Source organism: Kogia breviceps, chromosome 15, assembly GCF_026419965.1.
Source record: "Kogia breviceps isolate mKogBre1 chromosome 15, mKogBre1 haplotype 1, whole genome shotgun sequence".
Classification (NCBI taxonomy): Eukaryota; Metazoa; Chordata; class Mammalia; order Artiodactyla; family Physeteridae; genus Kogia; species Kogia breviceps.
Window position 1 is genome coordinate 67,027,947 of NC_081324.1, and position 10,800 is coordinate 67,038,746.

A 10,800-nucleotide genomic window follows, 5' to 3' on the forward strand; every position below is an offset into this window, starting at 1 on the left:
CGGGGTCTCTTCCTTCGTGAGATGGGGAGACTGAGGGTCAGAGAGAAGAGGTGCCTGCCGGGAGCAGTCCTCACTCCCTCTGAAATCCCCCCTTCCCTGGAGGCCTGGGGAGCACTGAGGGGGGTCCTACAGGTACCTAGCCTGGACTCCCATACCATGGGAAGCCAGCTTCATTTCCTCCCATCCTCTCCCACCTGGCAGGGGACCTCTGACACGCCCTCCCGTGCCCACCTGCCTCCCCTCACCCCAAACTATCCCAGAGCCAAGCACGGGACCTCACTTAATCCCAATTATGTAATGTGCAACCCAACAGATGGCCAAGGAAGAGGTACCTGGAGCCACGCCCAGGAGTGGGGGCAAAAGGCTCCGCTTGGTCAGGACCACAGACCAGGCTTGGCCTCTGCCTGCAGTTGCCTCCACTCCTCCAGCCTCACCCAGCACCATGCGTGACCAAGTCAGAGACCTGAGCCCCAAGCAGGCAGAGACCCCCGCCAAGGTGAGAGCCAGGGGAAAAGGGTTGAGAGGAGGAGGAAGGGCGGTGGCTGGAACACTGCCCCACTCTGTTGGCTCAGCATGTCCTTGACATTGTCTCTTTGTCATCACCTCACCCAGGGTCGGTCTCCCAGTGCCTGGTGACATCAGCCCTGTCCAGGGTAGAGGTTGAGGGAACAGCACCACTTCTGGGCAATAGTGTGGGTGCCAGATCAAGCCTGACTTCTCATCCAGGAGCCAGACCCAGAGACCTTTACCTGACATAGCCCTCCCCACCTCCCCTTAGGTGGGAGCTGAAGATGCTGATGGTCTGCCCTCGGACTCTGTTCCCTCTCACTCCCCAGGACCCTGAAAGATGACCTGTCTGTAAGAGCTGGGAGATGCAGTAGAGTGTGTTGTCATCCCCACGGTCAATGGGGAAGAGGACGCATAATCACTAACCATGTTTTTGTAGAAAATGGGATGGAAAAAAAGACAGAAGCCTTGGTGGGCTAACACATGAAAAGAACTAAGAGTACATTCATACTCCAATCTACTTACCCACCTATCCACTCATTTATCTTTTCTTCCATCCATCCTCCTACTACCACCCACCCGTCTGTCTACTCACACACCCATCTCTCCTTCTGTCCATCCACTATGCATTGATTTGTCCTTCCTTTGTTTCCCATCCATCCATCCATTCTTTCTTCTTTCTATTTACTCACCCATGTATCCTTCCTTCCATTCACCTACCCATCCATCCACCCACCCATCCTCCATCACTGTGGGCCAGACTGCACTGGAAGAGAAGGAGGCAAGACGAAAACAATCACTGAGTCTGGGGCCAAGGCTCAGTGTGAAAATCTCTTCAATCAACATCTCTCTTCCCAGTTCCGAGAAAATGTCCAGGATGTGTTGCCTGCCCTGCCCAACCCAGATGACTATTTCCTTCTGCGCTGGCTCTGAGGTGAGGGCAGAGGTGGGGGAGGTCAGGGTGAGGGTGCAGGGAGAGGGCCCACGTCCCCGCTGCTCCAGAAGGACCCAAGGCTCTCAGGATCCTACCACACCACCTTGCTTCACGTGTTCAGGTGCAGGAGAGGGGAGGGGACAGGAAACGGAGGTCCCACCCAGGCCCCCAGTGCCCTCCATAGCCCCCCACTGCCCAGGATCAGGGCAAGATGACTGCAAGGCAACCTTTCCCACCCCATGCCTTCTTTCCATCTTCTCACAGCTCAGAATTTCGACCTGCAGAAATCAGAGGCCACGCTCCACAAGGTGAGACCCATCCCCCTCCGTGGAAATTTGGTGAGGGGCTTTGTGGGGGCAATATCTGCCTCCAGCGCCTACCTCCATCCCCTCCTCAGGGGTGCTGGGAGCCCAGTGAGACCTTACCACTCAACTCCCTTTCAGTACATGGAGTTCTGGAAGACCATGGACATTGACCACATACTGATTGGCAGCCCCCCGAGGTGAACCAACAGCCGCACACCTCCCAGTCTCTTATAGACTTACCACCCGAGCAGTCTCTGGATCATCGGGACCATGAGTGGAGGGTAGCAAAGACCATGAGTGTGCAGGCACCTCTCCTATAACAATTATGAATATTTCCTGGGGGCTTATGCGGTCCAAGCCTGAGTTAAGACTTTATGTGCATGATCTCATTTAATCCTCACAAGCCCGTGAAGTGGGTACCACTGTCCCCATTGTACACATGAGGACACTGAAGCCCAGCAATGGTTAAGCAGCCCACCCAAAGTCCCACAGCCCCAAGGTGGAACTGGGATTTGAGCTCAGGCTTGTCTGTCCTCCAAATCCAGGCTCTTCACCACCACAGTTAGCTCGTGGCTCTGAGCCCTCACCCCTAGGGCCTTGGTCAAAACATCCTGTCTAGGTGGGAAAGAGACTTAGTTCACCAAGAAGTTGGGGAGAAGAGTCCCACCACTGGCGTCTTAGTAAAGCAGTGGTCCTAGTTTGATTTGTGGAGCACAAGCTCTGAGTCAGGCACTGTGTGATATTGGGGACTTTCCCCAACAGAGGAAGGGGAATGGGGCTCAGAGAGGTGGCATCACTTGCTCAAGGATGCACAGGAGGAAAGCAGTAGCATCTGCTTCTGAACCAGGTCTGTGACCTTCAGAATCCATGTTCTTCATCACTAAGCCCAACTCCTTTCCATGGAAAGGGACACAGGAGATATTGGGGGCAGAACTAAGGAGCCCAGAGGCCTCAAGCAGGCGTGACTGAGCCCTGTCTTGGCCATGTACCTGCTGTGAGCAAGACCCCCTCCTGCAAGTCCCTCAGTTTTCTCACCTGGACAGTAGAGCCACCCACCAGCAGAGGGACAGTGCTTGTACCACGGTGTGTGTTGGCTCAGGCCACCCACGGCATCCTGGTCTGGGTATCTCTGGGAGATGCATGGTGCCAAGTTTCGTGTGTTTGTCATGCCCAGGTGATCCAGAAGTACATCCCTGGGGCCCTGTGTGGCTATGACCGTGACGGCTGCCCTGTGTGGTATGACATCATCCGGCCGCTTGACCCCAAGGGCCTGCTTTTCTCTGTCACCAAGCAGGACCTGCTCAAGACCAAGATGAGGGACTGTGAGCGCATCCTGCACGAGTGTGACCTGCAGACAGAGCGGGTGAGGCTGCCAGGGGACTCGGTCCCAGGAACACACCTGTACTCTCTGCTCTCACAGTCAGAGGGCTTTGTGGTCAAACACCAGCTCTGCCACTTCCCAGATGGGTGTACTGGTTTGCCACCTTGGAAAGTGGTAATTTTGGTGGTGGTAACTTTGCCACCTTGGAAAGTTACCTCACCTCTCTGAGGCTGTTTCCTCACCTATAGAACAGGGACAATAATAATGGTCGCAAAGATTAAATTAGATAATGCAAGTATATGGCTGGCATACAGGGCCTAATTCATATTTCTCAGAATGCTAGCTACTGTTATTCCCTGTGAGCCTTTGCCCCTGTTGTTCCTCTGTCCGGATAGCCCGACCTCCAGCACACACATTTCCCTCCCACACTTCCCTTGGCTCTCTCCTATCTATCTTTCAGGTCTCAAACTGTCACTTTTCCTGAGGCCCCCATCTGGGTTAACGTGTGTTCCCACAGCTCCCATGTTGTCCAGCTCTCACTTCAGGACCATGGGGATCTGGTTGCTTGTCAGTCTCCCCAACCAGCCAGCCTGCGAACTCTTTAAGGACAAGAACTCTGGATTACTGAGCTACATGCTATACTTTCAGTGTCTGGCTAAAAATAGGTGCTTAATAAATATTAGTTGGACAAATGGAGGGACGAATGGCTGAATAAACAGCAGTATGAAGGGATGGATGGGTGAACTGATGAGTGGGTGGGTCAACTAATGGGTGGATGGATAGACATAATGGGTGGATGGATGATGGATGGATGGTGGATGGATGGGTGGTAAATGCATTCACTGTTTTGTCCACTCATTCATCTGAGGGCAGAGTAGGAATCTGGGAGAAGCCCTGAAGGGTCATGTGCTGGCGTCACCATCTCCCAAGTTCTGAGCCTGCACCCTGAACCTTGCTCTCATCCTCACAGCTGGGGAGGAAGACTGAGACCATCGTGATGATATATGACTGTGAAGGAAGGCCTGGGGCTGAAGCACTTCTGGAAACCCCTGGTGGTAGTGTACCAGGAGGTGGGGAAAGGCCCCTGGGCACCCCTGCTTGCTTTAACAACCAGCTTGGCCTGCTGTGACCTTGCTGCTCACTCAGAGCCAGGATCTGGTAAAAGGTGGTGGCCTTCCTGGGCCCTATCACTGCAGCTCAGGACCCAAAGATACATTTGCTGGAAGATCCCACAGAACAGGCCTCAGGGACAACACCGTACTGAAACCATAGGGGCCAGCTTCAGTCAAACCCCACCCAGCCCTGTCATCCCTAGCTCTGTGACTCAGGCGAGTCTCTTTATCCCTCCATGATTCATTTTCCTCACTTACAAAATGGGGATACTGATTGCACTTCAAAGGGATGTAGGGATATTTCAGTGAGTTGTTATGTAAAGTGTATACACAAGTGCTTGGCAAATAGTGAATGTTTAATAAACAATAAATGTTTTATTTACTATTACATAAATTATTATTATATACTACCGTTGCTATAACATTTGCTCTAAAAATGATTATTGTTATGTAATTACTATTAGGTTATGGTTGCAATAGTCTGGGGTGAGATTTCCTCCAGGGGCCATGGAGGTGATGGAAAGAAGGGAAACCCTCCACAGGCCTCTGAATCCTCCAGAGGGGAGGTTGCAAAGGGAATGGGGGTAGGAGAAGAAGAGCTGTGGGCTCTCATGGGGTCTTTCTTGGTTCCACAGTTCTTTGGCCTCCTTGAAGAGAATCACCCAGAGACCCTGAAGTTCATGCTCATTGTGAAAGGTGTGTGGCAGGTGATTTTACTCCCCTGTGCCTCCAATTCCTTATCTGCACCCTGGGGACAATACTAGTGCCTTTTCCCCTGGATAACAGTGAGGCATGTTGGTTGCTTGGCTGCATGCAAATCAGAGTGCCTGAAACAGAGTAACTTCTCCATAAATGGTAACTTCTATGGTTGGCTTTAATACAAGAAGAGGCAGCTCCAACCTCAGTTCTTCCAGGAATCCCCCCTCACCTTTCCCACCCATGTTGATCTCTCCCTCCTCAAACTGCCTCTGGCACTAGCAGCTGGTGCAGCTCAGTCTGGCCTTTCCTGTCAACTGCTTTCTGGGGCCTTCAGTTGTCTTGTGTGTATTCATCCTGTTTTCCTTGGGTTGTCTGCTCTTTGAAGGCAGGGCCTCTGATTCTCCACATCTGTTGTATCCCTCACAGGCCTGGGGCCAGGTGGAAACTCAATAGGTATTTGCGTGGTTGTTGTTTGGGTGGGTGGATGGATAGAAAGATGGATGTATGTTTGATGGTTGACTGGTTGATTCATTGCTTAGTTTGTTGTCTATTTGACTGGCCAGTTGTTTAGCTGGCTGGTTGACTGGTGGTTAGTTGGATATCTGGTTGTCTGGTTGGATAGTTGTTAGCTTGGTAGACTGACTGAGTGACTAGTTAACATTTTGATTGCCTATGTGGGTGAGTAGCTAGTTGGCAGATTGGTTTGTTGGTTGGCTGATTTGTTGCTTGGCTGTATCTTGGATGGTTGATTGCTGGTTGTTTGAATGGTTGGCTGGTTGGTTATTTGAATGGTTGACTGAGTGGAAAAGGCGGTTGGTTGGGCAGTTAGATGGTTGTTTAATTAGCTGATTGGTTTACTGATTGGCTGACATGTTGATTGGTTGTTTGACTATTTAGTAGGTTGGCTGTTTGATTGGTAGGCTGATTGATGGGTTGGTGAGAAGGTGAATTGATTGGCTATTTTTTGGCTGGTTTGCTGGTTGTTTGATACATTGGATGATTGATTGGGTGGTTGGTTAGTTGGCTGCTTGTTGCTTTAGGTGACCAGTTGGTTGGATGATTTGTCAGGTGCAGAACATTGGAACTTGCCAAGGTAACTCATGATTCCTCCACATTGTTGGCTATGATTGTTATGGAGAGAGTGGCCCAGTGGAATTATCTTTTCCCCATTATACTTATATTTCTCCAGCCACCAAACTGTTCCCTGTGGGATACAACCTCATGAAGCCCTTCTTGAGTGAGGACACTCACAGGAAAATTAGAGTGTTGGGAAATAAGTAATTCCAGCTCCATCCCCTAAGCTCTACACATGAACTTTGGAGTAAGTTTGGTCCATCACCCCCTCCAGAGATCCACACATCACCTAAAGTCAGAGGCTCCTCCTTCTCAAAGATGAAATGGGTCTTACACTATAGAGTCTATCCTGTTACCTCTGTCTTACTCCCTGCCATACCTCTTTGGTGACTAAAACCGCCACATCTTTCTCCTTATCGGTTTCAGTTTGGTTGCTAGTCAACCTCTGGGCTATGGGCATCAGTTTCTTTTCAACACTCATCACCTCAGTGCTTCTAAAGGCAATTTGGGCTGAAGAGAATGAGGAAGAAGAGCAGGAAGAGGAGAAGTGATTCAGAGAAGGAATGTTCAATAAGAAGGGACTGGATAAGTAAATAATAATGCATCCATTTGATGAATTATTGGGCAGTCATGAAAAGTGATTTGATGTCATGGGAAATGTCATTAAGTTAAAAGAAAAATAGATTATAAAGTTGTGTGGATAGTATGGTCTTATTTTTATAAAAACAAAAATATATTTCTAGAAGGAAATACAACAAAATAATTTGTGGTTAGCAAGAAATCAGGTGGTTTATAAATTTTTTTATATTTCTGTACTTTCTAAACTTTCAGAATTACATGTATTACCTTTATAAGTGGGCAAAAAAATGTTTTAATGATAGAAAAAAAGATATAGAGAAGAGAAATAGTTCTTAAACTCAACCGGTGACCCTGAGCTTGGAGGATAACATCTCATAATCAGAATGGTCAGATCATCAAATCAGGAGATCTGAGGATCCAGGGGGATGGGGATGAATCTAACAAATCCCTGTTTTCTCTCCCTTTCTGATACCTGAGTCTCTGCCTCTGCCTAGATCCACTGGGGTAGGGAGCTGGGTGGATCACAGGGTAGCCCCCAAATCCTGGAGCAGTGTGGGTAACTGCCACACTCCAGACCCACGTCCAGGCCTCTGCCCCATTTGGTGGCACACAGGGTTCTGTGCATTTGGCTGTGAGATGCCAGGCATTATGGTCTTCCTTCTCATCCCACTGGTATCTCCCGTGGCCACAACAGGGGATAACTTGAATGGTTATAGGGCTGGGGCCATGGTGACACCCCAGGATCCAGAACACTTAGAGCTTTGCATAGGGCATGACGAACAATAATGGGCATTATGATTGTGGTGATTCAGCAGCAGAGAGGGGGAGGTCCTTTCAAAGACCCAGGGCTGTCCCTCTCCACCCAGAGGTCTGACTTGTGTATGCCACTTGCACACAGTGTGGCCCCTGACATGGTCCTTGACCTCATTAGGCTCCTTGAAACAATTAGACAACTCTAATCTTGACTGCTCATGACTGGAAGACCCTCAAAAATGTGCAAACCCATCAGCCAGGGAAAACATGTTTCCATAGCAACACAATGCTGGAAGACATTTCTGCAGCCTAAGGCCTGGGGGCCTAGGGAATGGGCCCTGGCAGCCTAGCTCCTGTAGTGCTTTTCCCCAAGGTCAGGTCCTCCTGGTAAGAGGGGGGCTGATGGGTCCCCTCCATGCTCAATAGTCACCTTTCAACCCCTCCCCCCACAGACAACTGGAAGGTTGGTTTGCTAAAACTCATCAGTCCTGAAGAACTTCCTGCCCAGTTTGAGGGGGCCCTGACCAACCCAGATGGGAACCCCAAATATTTAACTAAGGGATGAAGAGCCCCAGAACAGGGGAGGGTAGAGGAGTAGAGCTTGGTTCCTTTCGCACCCACTCATTCATTCCACAAATGTCTATGGAGAAACCCCTGTGAGCCCGGTATTGAGTTAATCCCAGCCCTGCCCTAACAGAGCTCTCAGAAACTGTGCAGGCAAACAAGACATGGGGAAATTTTGACCCAGAGGGATGAGCTGGGAGGGGAAGTTCCCAGAAGAGGCCCTGATTGAGGATGGAGGGACACAGGAGGCTTCCCAGGGTGGGGAGGATATGTAGGGGAGGACAGGATGAGCAGGATAATTCCAGAAGATGGGGGAATATCTCAGGCAGGAGAAACAGCATGAACAATGCAAGAGGCGGGGAGCAAGCCCATCTTGCTCTGTGTTTGCAAATCAACTATGGTGGGGAGATCCCCAAGTCCATGTACAGGCGGGACCAGGTGAAGACTCAATATGAGCACTTGGTGCAGATCAGCTGCAGCTCCTCGCACCAGGTGGAGTACGAGATCCTGTTCCCAGGCTGTGTCCTCAGGTAAGGAACAGGCCACTGACCCACCCCTGGCTGGGCCCTAGCCCCTCAGGGACCCTTCATCCTGAGCAGCGACCTGTTCCCCTCCTTCCCCCAACACAGGTGGCAGTTGTCATCTGACGGTGCAGACATTGGCTTCGGGGTTTTCCTGAAGACCAAGATGGGGGAGTAGCAGCGGGCTGGGGAGATGATGGAGGTGCAGCGCAGCCAGCACTACAACGCCCACCTGGTGCCCGAGGATGGGAGCCTCACCTGCACGGAAGCTGGCGTCTGTAAGTCTGCCCTGGCTGGGCCCCAGCCCTGGAAGGTTGGAGCCACCTGTGCCATGGTTTATAGGAAGAAACAGAGGGGTAGTGACCACCCCCCCGAGGAACATACACCCTAAGTCAATGCCATTCATCCATACAGTCACTCATTCGGTCCACACTTGAGAGCACCTATCGTGTGCCAAGAGCCAGAGACAGAAGGAGTTGAGAGCACTCAGGCCGCAGGACACAGGCAAGGGACAATAGGGCAGTGACATTCCCCAGGAGGAAACTGGGGCTCTGAGAGGTAAATCAACTTGTCCAGGGCCACACAGCTGAGTGTGGTGCCAGGGTCCCACTTCATCCTTGTGGTAGCTGCATAACCCTGAGCAAAAGTCTTACTGAGCACAGGTTTGCTCACCTGTGAAGCAGAGGCTACAACTCCTACCTCTCGGGTGCCTGTAATGAGGCAGAAGGCATGCACAGGCCTCGCCCTTCACCCCACTTCATCAAGGGGCCTGGGAGGCCTCTGATGTTCCGAAATGCCCCCCTTGTACACCTGTCATGTGACTGCCCAGGTGTGGACACAATGGGAGGCAGTGGCTATTGTTCTCATTGCCAGTTGGTGCAACTAAAGCCAGGCTGGGCACATGCCAGGAAGTCAGTTTCTGTTTACAGGCCCTGCTCAGGAATGGCAGTTCCCATGGGGAAGGGAACAGCAGTCGGGGGAACTGGGTCCAGCTTGGCAAACACAACAGGTGGAAACACAGCCTGTTCTCCCCCATGGCCAGGGCAGAGCGCAGGGAGTGTGAAGCCAGCCCAAACTACCCATCTGTCCATCTATCCCCCCAGATGTCCTGCGCTTTGACAATACCTATGGCTTTGTCCACACCAAGAAGGTCAGCTTCACAGTGTAGGTGCTGCTCCCGGATGAGGGCATGCAGAAATGACAAGGAACTCACCCCTGTCTAGGCGGCTCCCTCACTTCCAAGAGACACCTGACCCTCTGCTTTAGGCCTATATATCCTACTCTTCCCCCAGAATTTGCTCAGTAGTCCTCTTGACTCCGTGACACTAGTTAAGTAAAGAAATGGCTGTCTTGGAGAAAATGCATATGCTGTGGTCAGATCAGAAAAGGTACAAGAGGCACAGCTTTGGAGAATGCCGAGGTTGCAGAAAAGGAAGAAACAAGGGTAAAAACAAGTGGAGGTCCCTGAAACCCCCAAAATAGGAAAATGAGTCTCTTAGCTTTTGTCCTCACTTCTGAGGCATTTGTATGCTTGAATTTTTTTCTCCATGAGTTATCAGCAACCTGGGTTGGAGATGTATCTAAATTCTTTTTACTGCTACTCCTTATATAGTATATGCTCAATATATACTTATGAAGTTGAATGGAGGTAGGGAGCAAGTGATTCATGGGTGTGCAAGATAAGAAGTACTAAGGGAGATTTCAGCACCTCGGACAGGGACAGAGCGGTGGAGGGGATGGACTCTCTTGTAGACCCAGGTGACCCAGCCCCCAGATCTATGGCAGTGGCTGCCCCCTTGGGTAGGTAGGAGCTGCCTAGAGAAGGCTTTGTCTAACTCAGAGCACACAGCTTCCCCAACCCATCTCTACCACCCTCACCGCCTTCCCTTGCAACTCACAGCTTATGTTTTAAGCAATTAAAGGCACTTTCCTAGAGGCAAAGGAAGTCACATCTGGCTCTAGCTGCTGCCTGGCGATAATTAAAAAACCCCACAACTGTCATTCGGTGAGTGCTCTCTATGTACCAAACACAGTGCCAAGTGCTTTATGAGTTTAGTCCATTTCACTTTCATGCCTGCCCTGAGGCCACGTATCATGGTCACCTATGCATAAGGAAACCAAGACTCAGAGAGGTGAAGTCACTCACCCAACATCATACAACTCTTTTTTTTTTTTTCTTTTTTTGGCTGTGCCACACAGCTTGTGGGATCTTAGTTCCCTGACCAGGGATCGAACCCATGCCCTCTTAAGTGGCAGATCCAAGACCTGTTGTTGTTTTTTTTCACTCCAAAGACATTGCTATTAATTTCCTTATAATACTGCTTCCTAAGACCCTACTTTTACAGAGAAGGAGAGAAGGAATGACTTGTTTGTCCTAGATCGTCCAGTGGAAGTGTCTTGGATGTCACCCTCTCCAATCTCAGTTTGTGGG

The 10,800-nt window shown here is 50.5% G+C and overlaps 1 pseudogene; it reads left to right on the top strand.

The window, feature by feature from the left end:
• The first annotated feature begins 442 nt into the window (after positions 1–442).
• On the top strand, positions 443–9,592 carry LOC131742067 (SEC14-like protein 3; annotated as a pseudogene).
• The last annotated feature ends 1,208 nt before the right edge of the window (positions 9,593–10,800 follow it).